At 39.5% G+C, this 23,741-nt stretch overlaps 1 long non-coding RNA gene across 1 annotated transcript in view; it reads left to right on the plus strand.

The window, feature by feature from the left end:
- Positions 1–23,199, plus strand: part of LOC148758387 (uncharacterized) — a 42,098-nt gene extending 18,899 nt beyond the window's left edge. The window contains exons 3-4 of the long non-coding RNA XR_016021117.1: positions 2,596–5,967; positions 21,492–23,199. This is a non-coding gene — a long non-coding RNA (uncharacterized LOC148758387). The remainder of the gene's footprint in view (positions 1–2,595; positions 5,968–21,491) is intronic.
- The last annotated feature ends 542 nt before the right edge of the window (positions 23,200–23,741 follow it).

The raw sequence follows: 23,741 nt of genomic DNA on the forward strand, positions 1-23,741 counted from the left end.
AGAAATTATTACCTAAACTAAGGTTAAGAAGATATACCCATTTTCTTCTAAGAGTTTTATAGTTTTAGCTCTTACATCCATTTTGCATTAATTTTTGTATATCATGTGAGGTGGGGGTCCAATTTCATTCTTTTGCATGTGGCTATCCAATTGTCTCAACAATATACATATTGTTGAAAAGATTATTATTTCTCTCAAAATTCTTACATTGAGCTCTTAATGCCCAGTACCTCAGAATGTGTTTATATTTAGAGATAAGGCCTTGAAAATGTTGATTAAGTTAAAATGAGGCCATTAGGTGGTCCCTAATCCAACATGACTGGTGTCCTTATAAGAAGAGAAAATGTGGATACATAGAGAGACATCATGGATGCATATGCATAGAGACATGATCACTTGAAGAGGTAGCAGGAGGGTGGCCATCTGCAAGCTGAAGAGAGAGGCCTCAGAGGAAACCAATTTTGCTGGCATCTTGCTCTTGGACTTCCAGCTTCCAGAACCGTGAGAAATAAATGTCTGTTAAGCCACACAGTCTATGATATTTTGTTATGGAAGTCCTAGCAGACTAACACAATGGGGATGAAATAAGAGTAGACTTGAGCAATTGAAAGACAGGACCCATTTACCCCATATAGCTGGCCCTAGGGTGGTATTTCTGCATTCCCTTTCCGTGGCAGCTGTCACTTCCTATTGCTGTTAGTGGCTTCCTCTAGTAATGTCCTGTGTCCCCTTTACTAAACTGACATTACCTGAAAAAACAGATACCCATAATAATTAAAACTGTACCTCTAGTGATGTTGGCAAAAATGGCAGAATAATGTACTCTCCAAATTCTTCCATAGAAACAACAAGAAAACTGGCAAAAATGGTAAAAAATCAAGTTATTCAGGACTTTGACTTGATGTGGAGCTCAAAGTACAAAAACCCATCCCTCAAGGGCATTTCCCCCAACACGTAGAAGCAATTGTTTAATTTCACAACTACCTAAAGTAGTGAATAATGCTTGGGACAAACAACAGGCTAACCACAAAGCTTAAAAGGCAAAACTGGAGAATGGGCATCCATAGCAGCTTTGAAAAGCTCTAAAATATTCCTGCAACTCTAGAAGGCCACATGCATGGGTAGAACATGTGCATGCCTAAGGCTGTGCGCATGCTCAGCAAAGACATGAAAGGCCCTAAACTCTAGCATCTGACTGACCTTGAGGGTCTACACAAGAAAGAAGTGAAAGCTAAGGTAGAGTTATCCACTGGCTGGGAGAGTGTCAAAGGTTTGTCCACATAGAGAATCCCTCAGCATATATTGGGAGACTTACTGGTCCCACATGTTTAAGGAAATCTCCACCTAATCATTAGCTGACCAATAAGCTAATTCAGCAGAGACTTCAGTGGCCATAGACAGCAAAGAATACAGACTTTACAGATTAGTTCAGATAAATCACAAAACAAACAATAACAATAAAAATAAGCCCTGGGCAGGGGACAGAATCTGATTTCCAGAGCTGCCACATTATATTACTTAAAATATTCAGTTTACAATAAAAAATTATGAAACATGCAAAGAAAGAGAGAAGGAAGTAAAAGAGAAAGAAAGAAAAGAAAAGAAAGAAAGAAAGAAAGAAAGAAAGAAAGAAAGAAAGAAAGAAGAGATGTTCTATATACAGAAAACAAAAGCAATCCACAGAAGCAGTTCCTGAGGAAACGCAGATGTTGGACTTACTAGATGAAGATTTTAAATCAGCTATTTTAAATATGTACAAAGTAAATCATGTCCAAAGAATTGTGAGAACACTGGCTTACCAAATAGAAAATATCAGTAATTAGAAATTACAAAAATAGAAATCATGGAGTAAAAAGATATAATAACTGAAATGGAAAATTCACAAGAGGAGCTCAACAGCAGATTTTAATAAGTAGTAGAATCAACAAATTTAAAGATTGACCAGTTGAGATTATCCATTCTGAGTAGAAGAAAGAAAAGTGAGAGCAAACTAAACCCAAAGCAAGCAGAAGGAAGTACACAATAGTTATTCATTTTGATTACTATGAGAACTAAAAATGGGAGTTCAATAGTCTTTCTTAAAGGAGATTGTCTTAAAGGAGATTGTATGTTGTATTTCATATATATTCAGGTTACCGTTATACAAAAGTGTGCTAATGATCATGGGATAAGCTCTGGACTCCAAGAACAGCTGGTTTCAATTATTTTTCTTTCTGCTGGGATGTTTATTGTTGGTAGCCTTTATATTGCAAACAGACCCTTGGGTTGTGTGCATAAGGTAATTTTTTGTATTCTAACATCTTTATTCCCTCTCAAGAAGCCATATTTAAAGTGCAAATTATGAGTTCAATATGATTTATATAAAAGAAAATCATTACTAATAGATTATTCACAGTGCACTTTATGATCTAGTTACACATATGATTTTATATATTTTCCAACATGACGGTTAAATACTGTTTTTCTAGAAATAATGCTGACTAGAAAATATTTACTTTCCCATGTTGAGGGATAAATGAAGTGTTATAACAGTAATAACTCATTTCCAAAGCTCTTTTTGATGAGTCATGGGGCCAACTTGTATTTGTCTTTCAGGAATTCAACCTGGATGGGCAAGGATGGAAGATAGCTGACACGAACAACAGAATAATCGATGAACATTAAACAAAACAGCAATTTAAAACAATATCACTGGTAGGGTCTAAGGGTAGCAGATTAGGTGGTAAGTATGGGGCCAGTACAAGAGACAAAAATATATTTAAGCTCACAAAATCCAAGATTGGTTGAGCAACTGAACTACAGTATGGACAGGGATGCTGCTGGGCCTTAGGATGCCTATAACCAGAGACCAAGATTCACCCAGAAGTGAAATTGTTGGATCACGTGGTAATTCTAATTTAATTTTTTTAGGAACCTCCACACTGTTTTCCATAGGGGCTACACCATTTCATGTTCCCACCAACAGTGCACAAGTGTTCCAATTTCTCTACAGCCTTGCCAACACTTATTATTGTTATGAATTTTGGAAGAGACTCATTTTAATAAGCACCCCAGATGGTTCAGGACCATGCATTGAGAAACCCTGAGATAGAGTCTGAGTCCTGATTTGAAAACCCTAGGAGAAAGTTGGACTGCCTCGCTTGGAACAGTTCATCCCTGACCTAATCATTGTGGCCAGGGAAGATGTGGTTGCATAGTAGGTCCACTGTGCAGTAAAGGATTAACGTTGCCCACAGAAAAGTTCCATGCTTGCTTCTGGCTCCTCTAAGCCCATGGAATGTTCTGCCTGATAAGAGTGTCTGGGGCCTTGGACCATGTCAGATAGTCTGTGCTACCAATGTGCTTTATGGTGGGGGCTTTGGACCATGTGGTATCAGGTCAACCACCAGAGGGGCTGGAGACCAAAGTCAATCGTGGACAGTCATCCATGTCTATGCAACTGGTCTCCCCAAAAATCTGGACACCAAGGCTCGGGTGAACTCCCCTTGCTGGCAATTCTTTGAGTGACATGCTAGGTGAAGTAAGTGCTGTACGTATGACTTTACTGGGAGATGACAACTGGAAGCTTTGTGCTTGGTCTCTTCTGGGCTCTGCCCTGAGCACCTTTTCCTGTTGATGATTTTAGTCTGTATCCCTTCACTATAATAAATCAAAACCATGAGTACAGCAGCTATGTTGAGTTCTTTGAATCATTCTAGAGAATTATTTAACCTGAGGATGGTCTTGATACTCTCAAATTGCATCTATCCTCAGGTGAGTATGAGTGATAGGCAGTTTTTAGGGAAGAAGGTGTGGGCTGGGTTGATATTCCATTAAGTGTCAATTATTGTCCTGTTTCCACCCCAAGTGGATGTCCTCAATTCAATTCAATTCTGAGACTAACTACTCAGATTAGTACAGACCTCTTAGATTTTTTCAACTTGATACTTTTTTATTGATATACTTTAATCTACTGCTAATATTCCAATTTTGTCAGTTGAGCTAATAATGCCGTTCATAGCATTCCCCCTGTCCTGTAGAAAGTCCAATTTAGGGTGTCAGGTATTGCATGTCTCTTTAGGCTCCTTTAACCTGAAACCTTTCCATAGCCTTTACTTGTCTTTTATAACATTGATGGTCTTAAAGAATATAGTAACCCCTTCTCTCCCATTTTTCTAATAGAACATTTTTCATTTTGGGTTTGTCTGATGTTTCTTGTGTCCTTGTCAAGGCATCACACCTGGAGATACATGATGTCCAGCTATCTCCCATTGGTAATGTTAATTTTGATCTCCGATCAAGTTATTGCCAGAATTAATCACCACAAGAAATAAGCAGTCTACAGGGAGACATTTTAAAACTGCAAAATCCTGCTCCTCATCAAAATTTCCCTTTGGTTTTGACATGCAATGATGAGTCTTTTTTTTTTTTTTACATTCAATATCATATTATATTAATTTCAGGTATATAGCATAGTACTTAGATATTCATATAATTTACAAAGTAATCCCCCTGATTAGTACCTATGTGGCATTATACAGTTGTTACCATATTATTGATTATATTCCCTATTGTTTACTTTACATCCTCATGACTATTTTATAACTACCAATTTACATTTCTTAATCCCTTCCCCTTTTTCACCCACCCTCAAAATCCCTCCCATCTGGCAACCACCAAAATGGTCTCTGTATTTATGAGTTTGTTTCTGTTTTGTTTGTTTATTTTATTCTTTAGATTCCACTTATAAGTGAAATAATATGATGTTTGTCTTTCGTTGTCTGACTTAGTACACTCAGTACAATGCCCTCTAGGTCCATCTGTGTTGTTGCAGATGGCAATATTTCATTCAATTTTTATGGCTGACTAATATGCCATTATACATATGTACCGCCTTTTCTTTATCAATCCATCCACTCAGGGACACATAGGTTGCCTTCATAATATCACTATTGTAAATAATGCTGCAATGAACATATGGATGATCATGTCTCCTCAAAGTAGCATTGGGTTTCTTTGGATAAATATCCAGAAGTGGGATTACTAGGTCCTTCTTTGTCTCTCTGTTTTAAAGTCTATTTTGTCTGGTATAAGTATTGCTATTCCAGATTTTAAAAATATTTTTCATTTCCATGCTCATGAAATACCTTTTTCCATCCCTTTACTTTCAGTCTGTGTGTGTCTTTTGATTTGAAGTATACAGGACTTGTTTTCTTATCCATTCAGCCCCCATATGTCTTTTGATTGTAACATTAAAACATTTACATTTAAAGTAATTGTTGGTAGGTATGTCGTTATTACCATTTTATTATTCATATTTTTTTTCATCTGAAAGAATTTCCTCTAACACAATAAGGAAAACAAAGAATATATTATAGGGAATTAACAGTAGATTAGATGAAGCAGAGGATCCAACCAGTGATGTAGAAGATAAGGTAGCAGAAAACACCTAAACAGAACAGCAAAAAGAAAAAAGAATCCAAAAAATTGAGGAGAGTTTAAGTGGCCTCTGAGACAATATCAAGCATACCAACATTTGCATTATAGGGGTACCAGAAGGAGAAGAGAGAGAGCAAGGAATTGAAAACCTATTTGAAGAAATAATGACAGAAAACTTCTCTAACCTGGTGAAGGAAATGGACATACAAGCCTAGGAAGCACAGAGAGTCCCAAACAAGATAAACCCAAAGAGGCCAACACCAAGACACATCATAATTAAAATGCCAAAGATTAAATACAAAGAGACAATCTTAAAAGCACCAAGAGAAAAGCAGTTAGTTACCTACACAGGAGCCCCCATAAGACTGTCAGCTAATTTCTCAACAGAAACTTTGCAGGCAAGAAGGGAGTGGCAGGAAATATTCAAAGTGATGAAGAGCAAGGACCTACAACCAAGGTTACCCAGCAAAGCAATCATTTAGAATTGAAGGACAGATAAGGAGCTTCCCAGACAAGAAAAAGCTGAAGGGTTTCATCACCACCAAACCAGTAAGTATTACAAGGAATCTTAGAGGGACTTCTTTAAGATGGGAGGGGGTTAAGGATGGGTAAAGGGGAAGGGATTAAGAAGTACAAATTGGTTGTTATACAGTAGACATGGGGATGTAGGGTATAGCATAAGGAATATAGTGAATAATATTGTAATGACTAGGTATGGTGCCAGATCTACTAGTATAATAGATGGGAATGGGGTTGGAGGCAGGGTGAAAAAGGTTAAGGAATTAAGTAATACAAGTTGATAGTTAATACAGTATGGGGATTATAATCAACAATGTTGTAAAGATAATGTAAGGTGCCAGATGGGCACTGGACTTACCAGGGGGATAATGTCATAGACTGTGTAGATGCTTGACCAATGCACTATATTCCTGAAGAGTTGAAGTGGAATAGTATTGAATGTCAACTGTAACTAAATATATAGGTATATATAGTCACAGGATGTGAAGTACAACATAGGGAAGATAGTTGATGGTATAGTAACAGTTATATAAGATGTCAGAGGTGTGGTAGCTTGGGGGGTGGGTTTTCACTTATGAAGGGTTTAAATGTCTAACTATTATGTTGCTTTGTACACTTGAAACTAATTTTAAAAAAAAGAAGTTCCTGTAACAGTTTTTGTAATACTGGTTTTGCGATAATTAATTCCTTTAGCTTTTTCTTGTCTGGGAAATCTTTATATGTCCTTCAATTCTAAATGATAGCTTTGTTGGATAATCTTCATTATAGGTCCTTGCTTTTCATCACTTTGAATATTTTCTGCCACTCCCTTCTTGCCTGCAAAGTTTCTGTTGAGAAATCAGCTGACAGTCTTATGGGAGCTCCCTTGTAGATAACTAATTGCTTTTTTCTTGCTGCTTTTAAGATTTGCTCTTTGTCTTTAACCTTTGGCATTTTAATTATGATGTGTCTTGGTGTTGGCCTCTTTGGGTTCATCTTGTTTGGGACTCTCTGTGCTTTCTGGGCTTGTATATCTATTTTCTTCACCAGGTTAGGGAAGTTTTCCATCATTATGTCTTCAGATAGGTTTTCAATTCCTTCTCTCTTTCTTCTCCATCTGGTACCCCTACAATGCGAATGTTGGTACGCTTGATGTTTTCCCAGAGGCCCCTTACATTCTCCTCATTTTTTTGTTTTTTGGATTCTTTTTCTTTTTACTGTTCTGATTGGGTGTTTTCTGCTACCTTATCTTCTAAATTGCTGATTTATCCTCTGCTTCATCTAATCTATTGCTGATTACCTCTAATGTATAGAGGTAATCTACCTCTAATGTAAATGAAGAATACTTCATTTCACTTATTGTAGTCTTTATTTCTGACTGGTTCTTTTTTATGTTTTCTTATCTCCATTTTTATGTTTCCTGTCTCTTTGTCGAAGTTCTCACTGAGATCATTGAGCATCCTTATAACTATTGTTTGGAACTCTGCATTTGGTAGATGGCACATCTCCATTTTGTTTAGTTCTTTTTCTGGAGCTTTGTTCTGTTCTTTTATTTGGGACATGTTTCGTTGTCTCCCCCTTTTGGGTGCCTCCATGTGTTTGTTTCTATGTATTAGGTAGGGCTGCTACGTCTCCCAGTCTCCCAGAGTAGCCTGATATAGTAGGTGTGCTGTGGGGCTCAGTGGCACAGTCTCCCTGGCCACCTGGGCTGTGCATTCCAGGTGTGTCTTTTGTGTGGGTTTGTGTGCCCTCCTCTTGAAGTTGAGCCTTGGTTGCTATTTGCACGTCGGTGGGAGAGACTAACTGTTAGGCTTATTGATTGTGATGACTGGACATGACTACAGTGGAGGAGTTGTGGTATAGGTGCTGACACTCCAGAGCAGGATCTGCCTCAGCAGGACTCTGGTGCCTTCAATCTACCACTTGAGTGTGTTGTTCTTGGAGGCAGCTAGGTGATGCTCCAGCTTGTTTCAAAGTGGGCCACTGTGTGTACCAGCCCCAGGGCCACCTGTGAGGGGACCTGTTCCAGCTCAAGTTTACCCACAGCCCATTCTACTCAGGGGCCATGCGGCAGGAGCCACAAAGCAATTTGCAGATGGCTACTGTCTGTGCCGTGCTTGGAAGTGGACCAAGTCATGAACCAAGGTTGGCGGCTGCTAGTGCTGCGCTTAGGGCAGCTCAGCCAGAGGTACAGGACACACTCAAGTCAGATGTTGTTTGCCTGGGTTCTGTGACTTTTGAGTGACCCTAGCAAAGTCTGCAGCATGAGCTAAGGCAGGCAGTTTGTACAAAAAAGCCACTGGAAGCAGCTTGGCTATGCCCAAAATTTGGGTGGGGTGGGATCTCAGAAACACCAGGGTGTTGCAAATAAAAGGCATTAGCCAGCTTGATGGAGATGCAGATATGGCAGCTGCCCGTATCTGCATGCTGAGAAGGGTGAGGGCTCAACAAAGAAACAATGGCTTCTGCCAGCTCCTCTGTGTGGGAGAAAGTTGTCCCGCAAGCCCTTGTCCTGAAGTCAGACAACTCAGTTCTCTCACCTCATGTCCCTGTAGCCTCTCCAGCTGTGGCCCCAATGCTGTAACTCAGAGCCAGTGATTCTATTGGTAAGTAAGTCCATGCATGGTCTCTTTAAGAGGAACTCCTGGGACTCTAGTCACTCTCTGTCTCACTCAGTCACAATCTCCACTGGTTTTCACATCCAGAATTTATGGGGACTTCTCTCCCTGGCACTGGAACCCTGGGCTGGGGAGGAGCTGGGACTCCTCACTCCTTTGGGGATACCTCCACAGCTGAGATATCCCTCCTAATTTTTTTTTTAAAGATTTTATTGGGGAAGGGAAACAGGACTCCACTGGCGAACAGTGCACACCTCCAGGACCTTTCTTCCAAGTCAAGTTGTTGTCCCTTCAATCTTAGTCGTGGAGGGTGCCATTCAGCTTCAAGTTGCTGTCCCTTCAGTCTTAGTTGTGGAGGGCGCAGCTCAGCTCTAGGTTCAGTTGCAGTTGTTAATTGCAGGGGGTGCAGCCCACCATCCCTGTGGGAGTCGAATCGGCAACCTTGTGGTTGAGAGGATGCACTCCAAGCAGCTGAACCATCCGGGAGGCAGCTCAGCTCAAGGTGCTGTGTTCAATCCCACCGCAGGGGGTGGAGCCCACCATCCCTTGCGGGACTCGAGGAGTTGAACCAACAACCTTGTGGTTGAGAGCCCACTGGCCCATGTGGGAATCCAACCGGCAGCCTTCGGAGTCAGGAGCACAGAGCTCCAACCACCTGAGCCACGGGGCCGGCCCCCCTCCTAATTTTTAATTGTCACGTTCAGGTGTCGGGTCAGCCTGTTCCATGTCTCTGCCCCTTCTACCAGTTTCGAGATGAATTCTTCTGTATGTCCTTAGTTGTAGGACTTCAGTTCAGCAAGATTTCAGGTGATTCTCAATGATTGTTCTTTTGTAGTTTAGTTGTAATTTTAATGTGGTTGTGAGTGAAGGCGAGCACAGCATTTACTTACTCTGCCGTCTTGACTAGAACACCAGCCCTGTCAGATTAAGGGCAGGACCTACAAGACTGCTCCTATATCAGATGCCAGCTGCAAGTCTTGGGACCACCCACACTTCTGAGTGACTGGCTATAGATTCAGGGGGGCTCTTAGCTCCCCCAGGTTCAATAATTTACTAGACATACTTGCAGAGCTCTCTAAAAAATGTTATACTTACAATTACAGCTTTACTAAAAAGGATACAAGTTTATAATAGCTAAATGGATGAAATGCAGAGGGTGAGGTCTGGGAGAGCCTGGGATATAGAACTTCTGTGCCCTTTCCCTGGGGAGTCAGGACACATCACCCACATCATACATCAATGTGTTCACCAACCAGGGCACTGGCTGAACTTTTGGTGTCCAGAGTCTTATGGAGGTCTTATTACACCACTGACCACGAGATTAGGTTTAGTCTCCAGCTCCTATCCCCACCCTGGAAGTTGGGGATGGGGCTGAAAGTTTCTACTCTAATCACATACTTTGTCTTTCTGCCATGACCAGCTCCTCTCTTGAAATTGTCAAAAGGCCCACCCTGAGTTACCTCCTTAGCATAAATTCAGGTGTGGCATCCTGTGGGATTCCAAAGATTTTAGGAGCTCTGTGTCAGGACCAGAAAGACCACATCTATTATCTATTACATCATGATTACAGTGTACCCCTTGCCTCTCACACACAGGGCCCTTCTCCCCATATGTTCAAAGTCCAGGCAGAAGTTGGAATCACAGGCCTGAGCAGTAAATGTAGATGTAGAAGGGATGGAGCTGCCATCAGGGACACTGCCTGAGACACAGTGGGGACCCATGGGACAGTCTGGCAAGGATAGGTACCCTAGTTTCTCCCTTCATCTCACTCTGTGGTCTCATTGCAGTATCTTCCACTGGCTGAAATTATCCAGAGGGCAAGAGAGCCTGAAGGGGTCAGCTCTTGTGCTTACTGGGAGGAGCAGAGGATGAGCAAGAAATAGATAAATGAGGAACAGCAAGACCAGGACTGGCATGCTCCATCACCTAGATTTAGCAATTATGAATATTTTGCTGTATTTGTTTTATTTATTGTTTTATTTATTTGGCTGAAGTATTTTAAAGCAAATTACATGTATTATATTTTATTCCAAATACTTCAGTATGCATCTCTAAAAATAAGGACATCTTACATAATCACAGTACCATTATTACACTGAATGAAATTAATAAATTCCTTAATATTATCTGATACCCAGTTTATATTCAAATTTCTCTATTATCTCAAATATACTGTTGTGTGGGAGATTTGTTCAAATCAGAATCTAAATAGGGTCCACCTTATTTTGTTTAACCTTTTTCGTTTCTTCTTTTTGTCTCTTCTCTTTTCTTTAATGTAGAGGAATTGCTCTGCTCCCCAGACAGTAGTTTTTGCCATGCGATTGACCTGTTGAAGATTCCAGGTCAGTTTTCCTGGACTGATCAGCTCTCTTTCTGGACTGATCTGCTCTCTGTCCTGTGGCATCGCATTATTTGTTTCTCCATTTCCTGTTCCCTATAAAGTTGTATTTGAAGGATGTATTGGTTTGTAGTTAAAACATTTTTGGGAAGAACACTTCATGGGTGGTGCTAGGCACTTTGTTCTGCATTATGTCAGGAAGCACAGAATGTCTGGTTGTTTAGCTCTTTTTTTTTTTTTTTTTTCTTTTTTGATTCCAAATATCCTCTTTTATTTGTTGCTTAAATATGGACACCCTATGGGAATTTAGTATAATCTGGACAGGTATGGTATGCCAAAAATGTAAAACATCCCCTTAAGATCAATTCCTAATTGTTTCATTAAAACTTAAATGCCGCTTTGCTAGACAATGAAGAGAGGAAAAATCATTTGCTGTTTTAGTGTCTCATTTTTATTTTTTTAATTTATTGGGGTGACAATTGTTAGTAAAATTACATAGATTTCAGGTGTACAATTCTGTATTACATCATCTATAAATCCCACTGTGTGTTCACCACCCAGAGTCAGTTCTCCTTCCATCACCATATATTTGATCCCCCTTACCCTCATCTCCCACCCCCCACCCCCCTTTCCCTCTGGTAACCACTAAACCATTGTCTGTGTCTATGAGTTTTTGTTTCTCATTTGTTTGTCTTGTTCTTTTGTTGTTTTTGGTTTATATACCACATGTCAGTGAAATCATATGGTTCTCTGCTTTTTCTGTCTGACTTATTTCACTTAGCATTATACTCTCAAGATCCATCCATGTTGTCACAAATGTTCCTATATCATCTGTTCTTACCGCCGAATAGTATTCCATTGTGTATATATACCACAACTTCTTTATCCATTCATCTATCGAAGGACATTTTGGTTGTTTCCATGTCTTGGCCACCATAAACAAAGCTGCAATGAACATTGGAGCACACGTGTCTTATGTATAAATGTTTTCAGATTTTTGGGGTAGATACCCAGGAGAGGGATTGCTGGGTCATATGGTAATTCTATTTGTAATTTTTTGAGGAACCTCCACACGGCCTTCCATAACGGCTACACCAGTCTGCATTCCCACCAACAGTGTATGAGGGTTCCTTTTTCTCCACAGCCTCTCCAACACTTGTTATTATTTGTCTTGTTGATGATAGCCATTCTGACTGGGGTGAGGTGATATCTCATTGTGGTTTTGATTTGCATTTCTCTGATGATTAGTGATGTTGAGCATTTTTTCATATGTCTATTTGCCATTTGTATGTCCCCTTTGGAGAAATGTTTCTTCAGGTCCTCTGCCCATTTTTCAATTGGGTTGTTTGTTTTTTTGTTGTTGAGTTGCATGAGTTCCTTGTATATTTTGGATATGAGCCCCTTATCGGAGGCACTGTTTGCAAAAATCTTCTCCCATTCAGTTGGTGGCCTCTTTATTTTGTCAATGGTTTCTTTTGCTGTGCAGAAGCTTTTAATTTTCATATAGTCCCATTTGTTTATTTTAGCTTTTACTTCCATTGCCTTTGGAGTCAAATTCATAAGCTGTTCTTTAAACCCAAGGTCCATAAGTTTAGTACCTATATTTTCTTCTATGCAGCTTATTGTGTCAGGTCTTATGCTTAAGTCTTTGATCCATTTTGAATTAATTTTGGTACATGGTGACAGATAGCAGTCCAGTTTCATTCTTTTGCACGTGGCTATCCAATTCTTCCAGCACCGTTTCTGGAAGAGGTTCTCTTTTCTCCATTGTATGTTTTTTGCTTCTTTATCAAAAATTATCTTTCCATATTTATGTGGTTTTATTTCTGGGTTCTCCATTCTATTCCATTGGTCTATATGTCTGTTTTTCTGCCAATACCATGCTGTTTTGATTAATGTTGCCCTGTAGTACAAGATAAAGTCAGGGAGTTTGATACCTCCAGTATTGTTCTTTTTTCTTAAGATTGCTTTGGCTATTGGGGTCTTTTGTGGTTCCAAAAAATTTGATGATTTTTGTTCTATTTCTTTTAAAAATGCCATTGCAATTTTGATGGGGATTTCATTAAATCTGTATATTGCTTTGGGTAATTTGACCATTTTAACTATGTTGATTCTTCCAATCCATGAGCACGGAATGTCTTTCCATTTCTTTGTGTCTTCTTCAATTTCTTTTAAAAACGTCCTGTAGTTTTCAGCATATAGGTCTTTCACATCCTTGGTTAAGTTTATTCCTAGGTATTTTATTCTGTTTGCTGCAATTGCAAAAAGAATTATTTTTTGTATTTCTTTTTCTGAGATTTCATTGTTAGTATATAGGAATGCAATGGACTTCTGTACGTTGATTTTGTAGCCGGCCACATTACTGTATTCGTTGATTGTTTCCAATAGCTTTTTGGTGGAGTCTTTAGGGTTTTCTATATGTAGCATCATGTCATCTGCAAAGAGTGATAATTTAACTTCTTCATTCCCAATTTGGACGCCTTTTATTTCTTTCTCTTGCCTGATTGCTCTGGCAAGGACTTCTAACACTATGTTGAAAAGCAGAGGTGATAGGGGACAGCCCTGTCGTGTTCTTGAACTTAGAACAAAGGGCTTCAGTTTTTCTCCATTAATTATGAGATTAGCTGAGGGCTTGTCATATATGGCTTTTATTATGCTAAGGTATTTTCCTTCTATACCTATTATATTAAGTGTTTTAATCGTAAATGGGATGTTGTTCTTGTCAGATGCTTTTTCTGCATCAATTGATATAATCATATGATTTTTGTCCTTTATTTTGTTTATGTGATGTATCACATTGATGGATTTGCGGATGTTGAACCATCCTTGTGTCCCGGGGATGAACCCCACTTGGTCGTGATGAATAATCTTTTTAATGCATTGTTGTATTCGATTTGCTAGAATTTACTTTATGATTTTTGCATCTGTATTCATCAGAGAATTTAGTCTATAGTTCTCTTTTTTTGTGTTGTGCTTGCAGGTTTTTGTATCAGGATAATGTTGGCCTCATAAAATGAGTTAGGGAGTACTGTCTCTTCTTCAAATTTTTGGAAGCGTTTGAGCAGGATTGGCATTAGATCCTCTTTAAAGGTTTGGTAGAATTCACTAGTGAAGCCATCTGGTCCGGGAGTTTTGCTTTTGGGAAGGTTTTGGATGACTGATTCAATTTCCTTACTGGTGATCGGTCTGTTTAGATTTTCCAGTTCTTCATGGTTCAGCCTAGGAAGGCTATGTGTTTCTAAGAACTAGTCCATTTCTTCTAGGTTATTGAATTTGGTGGCATATAGTCCTTTACAGTATTCTTGGATGATTGTTTTTATTTCTGTGGCATCCGTGATAACTTCTCCTTTTACGTTTCTGATTTTGTTAATCAGTGTCTTCTCTCTCTCTTTTTTTTAAAATTTTATTTTATTATATTTTTGGAGTGACAATTGTTAGTAAAATTACATAGATTTCAGGTGTACAATTCTGTATTACATCATCTATAAATCCCATTGTGTGTTCACCACCCAGAGTCAGTTCTCTTTCCACCACCATATATTTGATCCCCCTTACCCTCATCTCCCACCCCCCACCCCCCTTACCCTCTGGCAATCACTAAACTATTGTCTGTGTCTATGAGTTTCTGTTTCTCCTTTGTTTGTCTTGTTCTTTTGTTGTTTTTGGTTTATATACCACATATCAGTGAAATCACATGGTTCTCTGCTTTTTCTGTCTGACTTGTTTCGCTCAGCATTACTCTCTCAAGATCCATCCATGTTGTCACAAATATTCCTATATCATCTTTTCTTACTGCCGAATAGTATTCCATTGTGTATATATACCACAACTTCTTTATCCACTCATCTATCGAAGGACATTTTGGTTGTTTCCATGTCTTGGCCACCGTAAACAAAGCTGCAATGAACATTGGAGCACACGTGTCTTTATCTCTAAATGTTTTCAGATTTTTTGGGTAGATACCCAGGAGAGGGATTGCTGGGTCATATGGCAATTCTATTCGTAATTCTTTGAGGAACCTCCACACTGCCTTCCATAACGGCTGCACCAGTCTGCATTCCCACCAACAGTGTATGAGGGTTCCTTTTTCTCCACAGCCTCTCTAACATTTGTTATTATTTGTCTTGTTGATGATAGCCATTCTGACTGGGGTGAGGTGATATCTCATTGTGGTTTTGATTTGCATTTCTCTGATGATTAGTGATGTTGAGCATTTTTTCATATGTCTATTTGCCATTTGTATGTCCTCTTTGAAGAAATGTCTCTTCAAGTCCTCTGCCCATTTTTCAATTGGGTTGTTTGTTTTTTTGTTGTTGAGTTGCATGAGTTCCTTGTATATTCTGGATATTAGCCCCTTATCGGAGGCACTGTTTGCAAAAATCTTCTCCCATTCAGTTGGTGGCCTCTTTATTTTGTCAATGGTTTCTTTTGCTGTGCAGAAGCTTTTAAGTTTCATATAGTCCCATTTGTTTATTTTAGCTTTTACTTCCATTGCCTTTGGAGTCAAGTTCATAAAATGCTCTTTGAACCCAAGGTCCATAAGTTTAGTACCTATGTTTTCTTCTATGCAGTTTATTGTGTCAGGTCTTATGCTTAAGTCTTTGATCCATTTTGAATTAACTTTGGTACATGGTGACAAACAACAGTCCAGTTTCATGCTTTTGCACATCGCTATCCAATTCTCCCAGCACCATTTATTGAAGAGGCTGTCTTTGCTCCATTGTATGTTTTTAGCTTCTTTGTCAAAAATTATTTGTCCATATTTATGTGGTTTTATTTCTGGGTTCTCCATTCTATTCCATTGGTCTATGTGTCTGTTTTTCTGCCAATACCATGCTGTTTTGATTATTGTAGCCCTGTAGTACAAGCCAAAGTCAGGAAGTGTGATACCTCCATTATTGTTCTTTTTCCTTAAGATTGCTTTGGCTATTCGGGGTCTTTTGTGGTTCCAAACAAATCTGATGATTTTTTGTTCTATTTCTTTAAAATATGCCATTGGGATTTTGATGGGGATTGCATTGAATCTGTACATTGCTTTGGGTAATATGGCCATTTTAACTATGTTGATTCTTCCAATCCATGAGCATGGAATGTTTTTCCATTTCTTTGTGTCGTCTTCAATTTCTTTCAAAAATGTCTTATAGTTTTCAGCATATAGGTCTTTCACATCCTTGGTTAAGTTTATTCCTAGGTATTTTATTCTTTTTGCTGCAATTGCAAAAGGAATTGTTTTTGGTATTTCTTTTTCTGAGATTTCATTGTTAGTATATAGGAAGGCAATGGACTTTTGTGCGTTGATTTTGTAGCCGGCAACTTTACTGTATTCGTTGATTGTTTCTAATAGCTTTTTGGTGGAGTCTTTAGGGTTTTCTATATATAGTATCATGTCATCTGCAAAGAGTGATAATTTAACTTCTTCATTTCCAATTTGGATGCCTTTTATTTCTTTCTCTTGCCTGATTGCTCTGGCCTGGACTTCCAACACGATGTTGAAAAGCAGAGGTGATAGGGGACATCCCTGTCGTGTTCCTGAACGTAGAGCAAAGGGCTTCAGTTTTTCTCCATTAATTATGAGATTAGCAGAGGGCTTGTCATATATGGCCTTTATTATGTTAAGGTATTTTCCTTCTATACCCATTTTATTAAGTGTTTTAATCATAAATGGATGTTGTCTCTTGTCAAATGCTTTTTCTGCATCAATTGATATAATCATATGATTTTTGTCCTTTATTTTGTTTATGTGATGTATCACATTGATGGATTTGCGTATATTGAACCATCCTTGTGCCCCTGGGATGAACCCCACTTGGTCGTGATGAATAATATTTTTAATGCATTGTTGTATTCGATTTGCTAGAATTTTATTTAGGATTTTTGCATAGGTATTCATTAGAGATATTGGTCTGTAGTTTTCTTTTTTTGTGCTGTCCTTACCAGGTTTGGGTATCAGGGTAATGTTGGCCTCATAAAATGAGTTTGGGAGTACTGTCTCTTCTTCATTTTTTTGGAAGAGTTTGTGCAGAATTGGTATTAGATCCTCTTTGAAGGTTTTGTAGAATTCACTAGTGAAGCCATCTGGTCCCGGGTTTTGCTTTTGGGAAGATTTTGGATGACTGATTCAATTTCGTTACTGGTGATCGGTCTGTTTAGATTTTCCAGTTCTTCATGGTTCAGCCTTGGAAGGCTATATGTTTCTAAGATCTTGTCCATTTCTTCTAGGTTGTTGAATTTGGTGGCATATAGTCCTTCATAGTATTCTTGGATGATCCTTTGTATTTCTGTGGTGTCCGTGATAACTTCCCCTTTTACGTTTCTGATATTGTTAATCAGTGTCTTCTCTCTTTTTATCTTAGTAAGTCTAGCCAAGCGTTTGTCAATTTTGTTAATCTTTTCAAAGAACCAGCTCTTTGTCATATTAATTTTTTCTATTGTCTTTTTGTTCTCTATTTCATTTAGTTCTGCTCTAATTTTTGTTATTTCCTTTCTTCTGCTGACCTTGGGTTTTACTTGTTCTTCTTTTTCTAGTTCTTTAAGGTGTAACATGAGGTTATTTATTTGGGATTTTTCTTTCTTGAGATTGGCCTGTAATGATATAAATTTCACTCTTCAAACTGCTTTTGCTAAATCCCAAAAATTTTGGTAGGATGTATTTTCATTGTCATTTGTTTCTGTGTGTCTTTTGATCTCTCTTCTAGTTTCTTCTTTGACCCTGTCATTCTTCAAAAGTATGTTGTTTAATCTCCATGTATTTGTGTGTTTTCCCACTTTCTTTTTCCAGTTGATATCCAATTTCAAAGCCTTGTGATCAGAGAATATGCTTGGTATGATTTCAATCTTCTTAAATTTGCTCAGGCTGATTTTATGTCCCAATATATGGTCTATCCTTGAGATGTTCTGTGTACACTAGAAAAGAATGTATAGTCTGATGTTTTAGGATGAAGTGCTCTATATATGTCAATTATGTCCATTTCATCTAATGTGTCATTAAGGGCTGCTATTTCATTATTTATTTTCTGTTTGGATGATCTATCCATAGCTGTCAATGATGTATTTAAGTCCCCTAGTACAATTGTGTTTTGTTCAATTTCTCCCTTTAATTCTGTTAGTAGTTGCTTAGTATATTTCGATGCTCCCTGATTGGGGGCATAAATATTGATGACTGTTATGTCTTCTTTTTGTTAGTCCCCTTTACCATAATGAAATGTCCATCTTTGTCTCTTGTTACCTTTTTCACCCTGAAGTCTGATATCATTATGGCTACACCTGATTTTCTCTGGGTACCATTTGCTTGGAGTGTCATTTCCACCCTTTCACTTTGAGTCTATGCTTGTCCTTGTAGCTGAGATGTGTCTCTTGGAGACAGCATATGGTTGGGTTTAGTTTTTTGATCCAATGTGCTACTCTGTGGCTTTTTCTTGGTGAGTTCAGTCCATTTACATTTAGGGTGATTATTGATATGTGAGGATTTCCTGTCATTCTATCTTTAGTTTTCTGATAGGGCTGTGTCTCCATTGTTTATTTCCCTTTTGTTGTTGTCTATTATTTCTGTGTGGTGGTATTCTATGATGTTTCCCTCTGTTTCTTCTTTTATTACAGTATATATTTCAGTTCTGGATTGTTTTGAGTGGTTACCCTTAAGTGTATGTAAAAGAAAGTTTGATATTTAGAGTATTTCATTTTCTTCAGCATGCTTACTTTCTCCATTCCCATGTTCCGGTTCAGGCCTTTACTCTCCCCCTTTTTATGTTTTGGTTGCCACAAATTGTCCCCATTGATGGTAATTGAATAGCCTCCTTTAGTATTTCTTGTAGTGCAGGTCGTGTATTAGAAAATTCCCTCAGCTTCCGTATGTCTGGAAAGGTCTTTATTCCTCCTTCATATCTAAAGGATATCTTTGCTGGATATATTATACTTGGCTCATAATTTATCTCTTTCAATATTTTGAATATTTGGTTCCACTCCCTCCTTGTTTGTAGAGTTTCTGCTGAAAAATCTGATGATAATCTAATGGGCTTTCCTTTGTAGGTTACCGTCTTCTTTTCCCTGGCTGCCTTGAGGATTCTTTCTTTGTCATTGATCTGAGACAGCTTCAATACAATGTGCCTTGGAGAAGGCCTGTTCAGATTGAGGTAATTAGGTGCTCTATTTGCTTCTTGGATTCGAGGATCCATTTCTGTCCACAAGTTTGGGAAGTTTTCATCGACAATTTGTTTGAATATATTCTCTGTTCCCTTCTCCCTTTCTGCTCCTTCTGGTATGCCCATTATTCTTATATCACTCTTTCTGATGGACTCTGAAAGTTCTTGTTGAGTTCTTTCATTTCTTTTACGTCTCAAGTCTCTTTCTTCTTCCATCTGTGTAATTTCCAGGTTTCTATGTTTGATGTCACTTATTCTTTCCTCCATCTGGTCAACTCCTCTACCTAAGCTGGCTATTTCATTTTTAATGCCTTCTGTTGAGTTCTTAATCTCCAGAAATTCTATTTGGTTGTTTCTTAAAATTTTAATCTCTTTCATAAAATGCTCATGTTGTTCTTTCATTGTGTTTCTGAGTTCATTGAACTGCCTCTCGTGTTTTCTTGCATCTTGTTGAGTTTTTTCAGAACTGCAACCTTGAATTCTCTGTCATTTAAGTCACATATTTCCATATCTTTAAGTTCCTTTACGCTAGACTTTTCACTTTCTTTCTGAGCTGTCTTGTTGCCTTGGTTATTCATGGCAATTAATGATTTATTATTTCTCTTCCTTGACACTTACGGGAGTGGCTTCTGCAACTGGTTGATAGAAGGAGGTCTTTCTTTTGTTTTCCAGTACTTGGTAGAATGTTTTATTGTCTCTCTGACTGCAGACTTTTTTCTCTCCCTCACACGGTACTGCTATGTTTTCTCTGCACTATTCCAGCTTCTCACACAATGGGGGGATTCCCTGGGAGACGGGTTTCTCCTCTGTTAATACTTCGGCTGGGTCACAGGGCGCAGTGTCCGTGTGGGTATGCGGAGAGCTTTTGAAGTTCCAAAGCTCTTCCTACACCAGATTCAGAGCCCGTGTGTTTCAGCAGTTCTGTTTACTCCTGCAGGGATCCACCCAGATAGGTGGGGACAGGAGCGGGGTGAGTTGTGAGAGGTGGCCCAGAGCAGTGGCGGCAACCACCACCACAAGCCGGTCCTGCTTCCACAGCTCCCTCCCCTTTGCCGGAACTAGTTGGGCTGTGAATCTGTGTCTGCGGACAACAGTTCTTAGAACTGCAAATATACTGTTCTTTTGATCTGACACTGCTACTGTTCTGCTTCTAGTACCAGGCAGGTGGGGGTGGGGCGAGCTCTGTGAGGAAGGGAGGGGGCGGCTAGTCTCAGTGCCTAAGGCTTCCGTTCTCTGCTTGGGAGTGATGGCTTAAACCACCGTTTTCAGCCTTCTTCCCTCAGTCTTTGTTCCGAGGTCTCTGCTGTGAGTGTTGGGTTCAACTGTGTTGTATGCTGTCCCCTCAGTCCCTTGGGCCATAAACGGAGCCCTAGCAGTCCAAGTTCCTCCCTCTCTTACAGCTGTTGTAGTTCCAGGGATGCAGCGAGCTCGGAGCACTGAGCTAGGTCTGTGGCCTGTACCCGCGGGGCTCCGTCTCCGCACTTCTCCCTTCCCTTGTCCCCTGCGCGCGCAACTCGCCCACCTTTAGGTGAATTCAGTAGTGAGCCTCTTCGTCTTGCCTGTCTGCTGTGCAGGGTGTGTACTTACTTTTCTATGTTGCCTTTTACACTTGGCATTGTACCACAGAGGTTGTCTCTTCTAAGTAGAGGGGAAGATGGTGGTAATGCAGACCCCTAACCTTTTCGTGGGCCAATGCTCTCTTAACCAGTTTATCTATATAAATGTATTTATATAGATAAACCCATGTTTTTGCTCCTAAGCCCCTACGAGGTATGTACTACTATATCCCCATTCTCCAGATGGGGTAATAGGGGCCCAAGAGACCCCAAACCACATGACTAGTATCACTTCACTGTCTTTAGGCAGCAAGATATTCCATTGTTTTTGTGCCCCATGATTTATTTAATCAGTCTCACACCTGGGAGTGAGTGAGGGGGCCAAAGAAAAGAGCACTGGACCAGGGATCAGAGAAGTGAGTTTATGCCTGGTTCTGCAACTAGCTCCTGGTGTGGCCTTGCATGAATCTTTCCAGTCTTCAGCCTGGCTTGCCCCTTCTGGTGGATGTGGGGGTTGGGCTTCTGGTGTGTCCGGACCAGCTTTAAGGTTTGCTGGTTCAGATGTCCCCAAACCTGCCTGCTGATTAGCTCCTGGGAACCAAGGCCACACCGTGAGTCTCCTTCAGTGGCGCAGCTGTGGAAGCCCTCCCACAATAATGGAGAACACAGAGGGTGTCTGCTCGTTGAGACTATCTTTTGTTTTTGTCCTCACCCATGTCCTTGTCCTCCTCTCCTTTCATCCTCTCCATTTAGTGATTAATTCTTGTTCAGAGTTTATATTATTATAAACTGATACAAACAGCAGTTATAGCTGAGTGATGTAGTAACTATGGTTATCTTTCTTTTGTAACAGGGTTTTCTCTGGGGTTAATAATATCTCCTCCTACCTCCTCTCCCTCCTCCTCTTCATTTTCATTTTTCTTAGTTTCTATGGTCTGGAGTGACTGAAGAGGGAAGTTCCTGGAGCAGTGCCTGAACTGGTAGATACTCAACAAATATACATTTCAAGAATGAAGTCATGGTGTCATGTTTGGGGAGCTGGAGAAATCATAGTAACAAGTATGCCGGGTGTTCTAATCTCTTCATAGCTCTAAAAGCATGTAGTCTTCACAATAATCCTATCAGACAGATATTATTCTCATCCCTTTTTTGCAGATGGGTAAATTGATGTACAGAGAGGGTTCAGGTCTGATAGTGAATTACTGGCAGAGTGGGCGTAGTGCTGAATATGGCCCTAGAGGGCTGTGGGCTGTGGGCAAAAAGAACCCGCAGGGGATCAGCCCTCAGGGTCACTCCTAAAGGTTAAGGAATGTTTCCTTCCAAGGGGGGGAGGTATACACCCCTCATTCAATTCCCCAATATCTTTGCAAGTGAGATAGTAATTACTAGTCCCACTGTCCAGGTAAGGACTGGAAGGCTGAAAGAGGGGAGGAGAAGTGCCAGAGGACACACAGCCATGGTATAGGGGTGGGATGAGAGCTGGTGGCCCAAAGGCCCTGCTCACTGAGCCCTCCCTGCTCTGCTTCTCTGCCTCGAGAACAGGGATTGTTGGGCTGCAATCCCAGCTTCCTACATGTAGAGTAACAACTCAGAACTCAGACTTTTCTCTGTGTACAAGATTCCTGAACTGGGGGCTGGAGAGTAAGAGAGGGCAGGAGATGGTGCTAGGGGGGGCCTGTTTTTGAGACAGGAAACTTTTTTTTTGATGGGGGTTGGTAATCCGAGAATATATGTCTTGTATATTAATTTCTTTACTCTGATTGAAAATTTTTGCATACACACAATGTGATATATAGATGATGTATTACAGAATTGTACACCTGAAATCAATGTAACTTTATGAATGATTTTCACCCTAATAAATTTTAATTAAAAAAAAGAAGAAAAAAGAGAAGTTGTGCACATAATTATTGGAAATCACTTAGGCATAGTAAGTGCGAAATGCTCTGTAATTCACCTCCTGCAGTGATGGGTACTGTAATAGCTGTGGACCTTCTGCATATGTGCATTTGTCTGTTTACATCTGTGTCAGGATTCCTCCTGGTTTGTTCTGTTCTGCAGCTTGATTTCCCCACTTAGTGATTTATCTTAGTCGTGTGTGCACGTTTCTCCTTTCTTTTTAACAGCTCTGTAACAGTCCACTCAGTGATGCAGTGTAACTTATTTAGCTAGTCTGTTGTTGTTGTTTTTTTCTTTAAGTGTATTTCTCCATCAGCTCCAAGTCAAGTCATTGTTTCAATCTAGTTGTGGAGGGCACAGCTCACAGTGGCCCGTGAGGAGATTGAACCTGCAACCTTGTTGTTAAGAGCTCATGCTCTAACCAACTGAGCTAACTGGCTGCCCCTAGCTAGTCTGTTTTTAATGCTTGTTTAGGTTGGAAAAATTCTTTAAAAGGTAGCTAGGCACAAACTCATTAGTAATTAGAGAAATGAAAATCAAAGTAACAAGGAGGCATCATCTTTTACAACCATCCTATTGACAAACATTACAAAGGTGAGTAATGCCAGAGATTGGAGGGATGAGGAGTTGGTGATACGTTTGTGTGTGTTGGAAGTGGGACGGGCAGAGCCACACTGTAGAGGAGCTGATAAATGCAGGTGACTTGAATATGAGCAAGCTATCCCTCCCTTGGGGGTATACCTGAGAGAAGTGACTGCTTGCACTAGTCTTCGAGGAGACACATGTGTGCATATTACTGTTGGATTGTTTAGTGAGGTATTTGGGACAAAGCAAGTGGCTGTCAGTAGGGGAACGAGTAAGTACATTGAGCACTTGAAATGTGATTTGTCCTAATTGAGATGTGCTGTAAGTATAAAATACGCACTGGATTTTGGGGACTTACTACTAAAAAAAAGAATGTAAAATATCCCATTAATAATTGTTTATATTGGTTATGTGTTGACGTGAAAGTAGTTTGGATATATTGAGTCAGATAAAATATATTATTAAAGTTAATTTTACCCATTTCCTTTTACTTTTTTAATGTGAATACTAAGTAATTTAAACTAATAGGCATGGCTTGTATTGTGTTTTTATTGGATAGCATGCTTGAGAATACTCTGCAGTGGTTAGAAACCCTGATTAGATGTACATGAAACTACATGGTTAGATCTTAAAAATATATGAATGGAGGAATGTCATCAGCAAGATGATGGACTGGAAGCACTGAATAAAC

Source organism: Rhinolophus sinicus, chromosome 4, assembly GCF_057876585.1.
Source record: "Rhinolophus sinicus isolate RSI-liver-muscle chromosome 4, RSI-T2T, whole genome shotgun sequence".
Taxonomy (NCBI): Eukaryota; Metazoa; Chordata; class Mammalia; order Chiroptera; family Rhinolophidae; genus Rhinolophus; species Rhinolophus sinicus.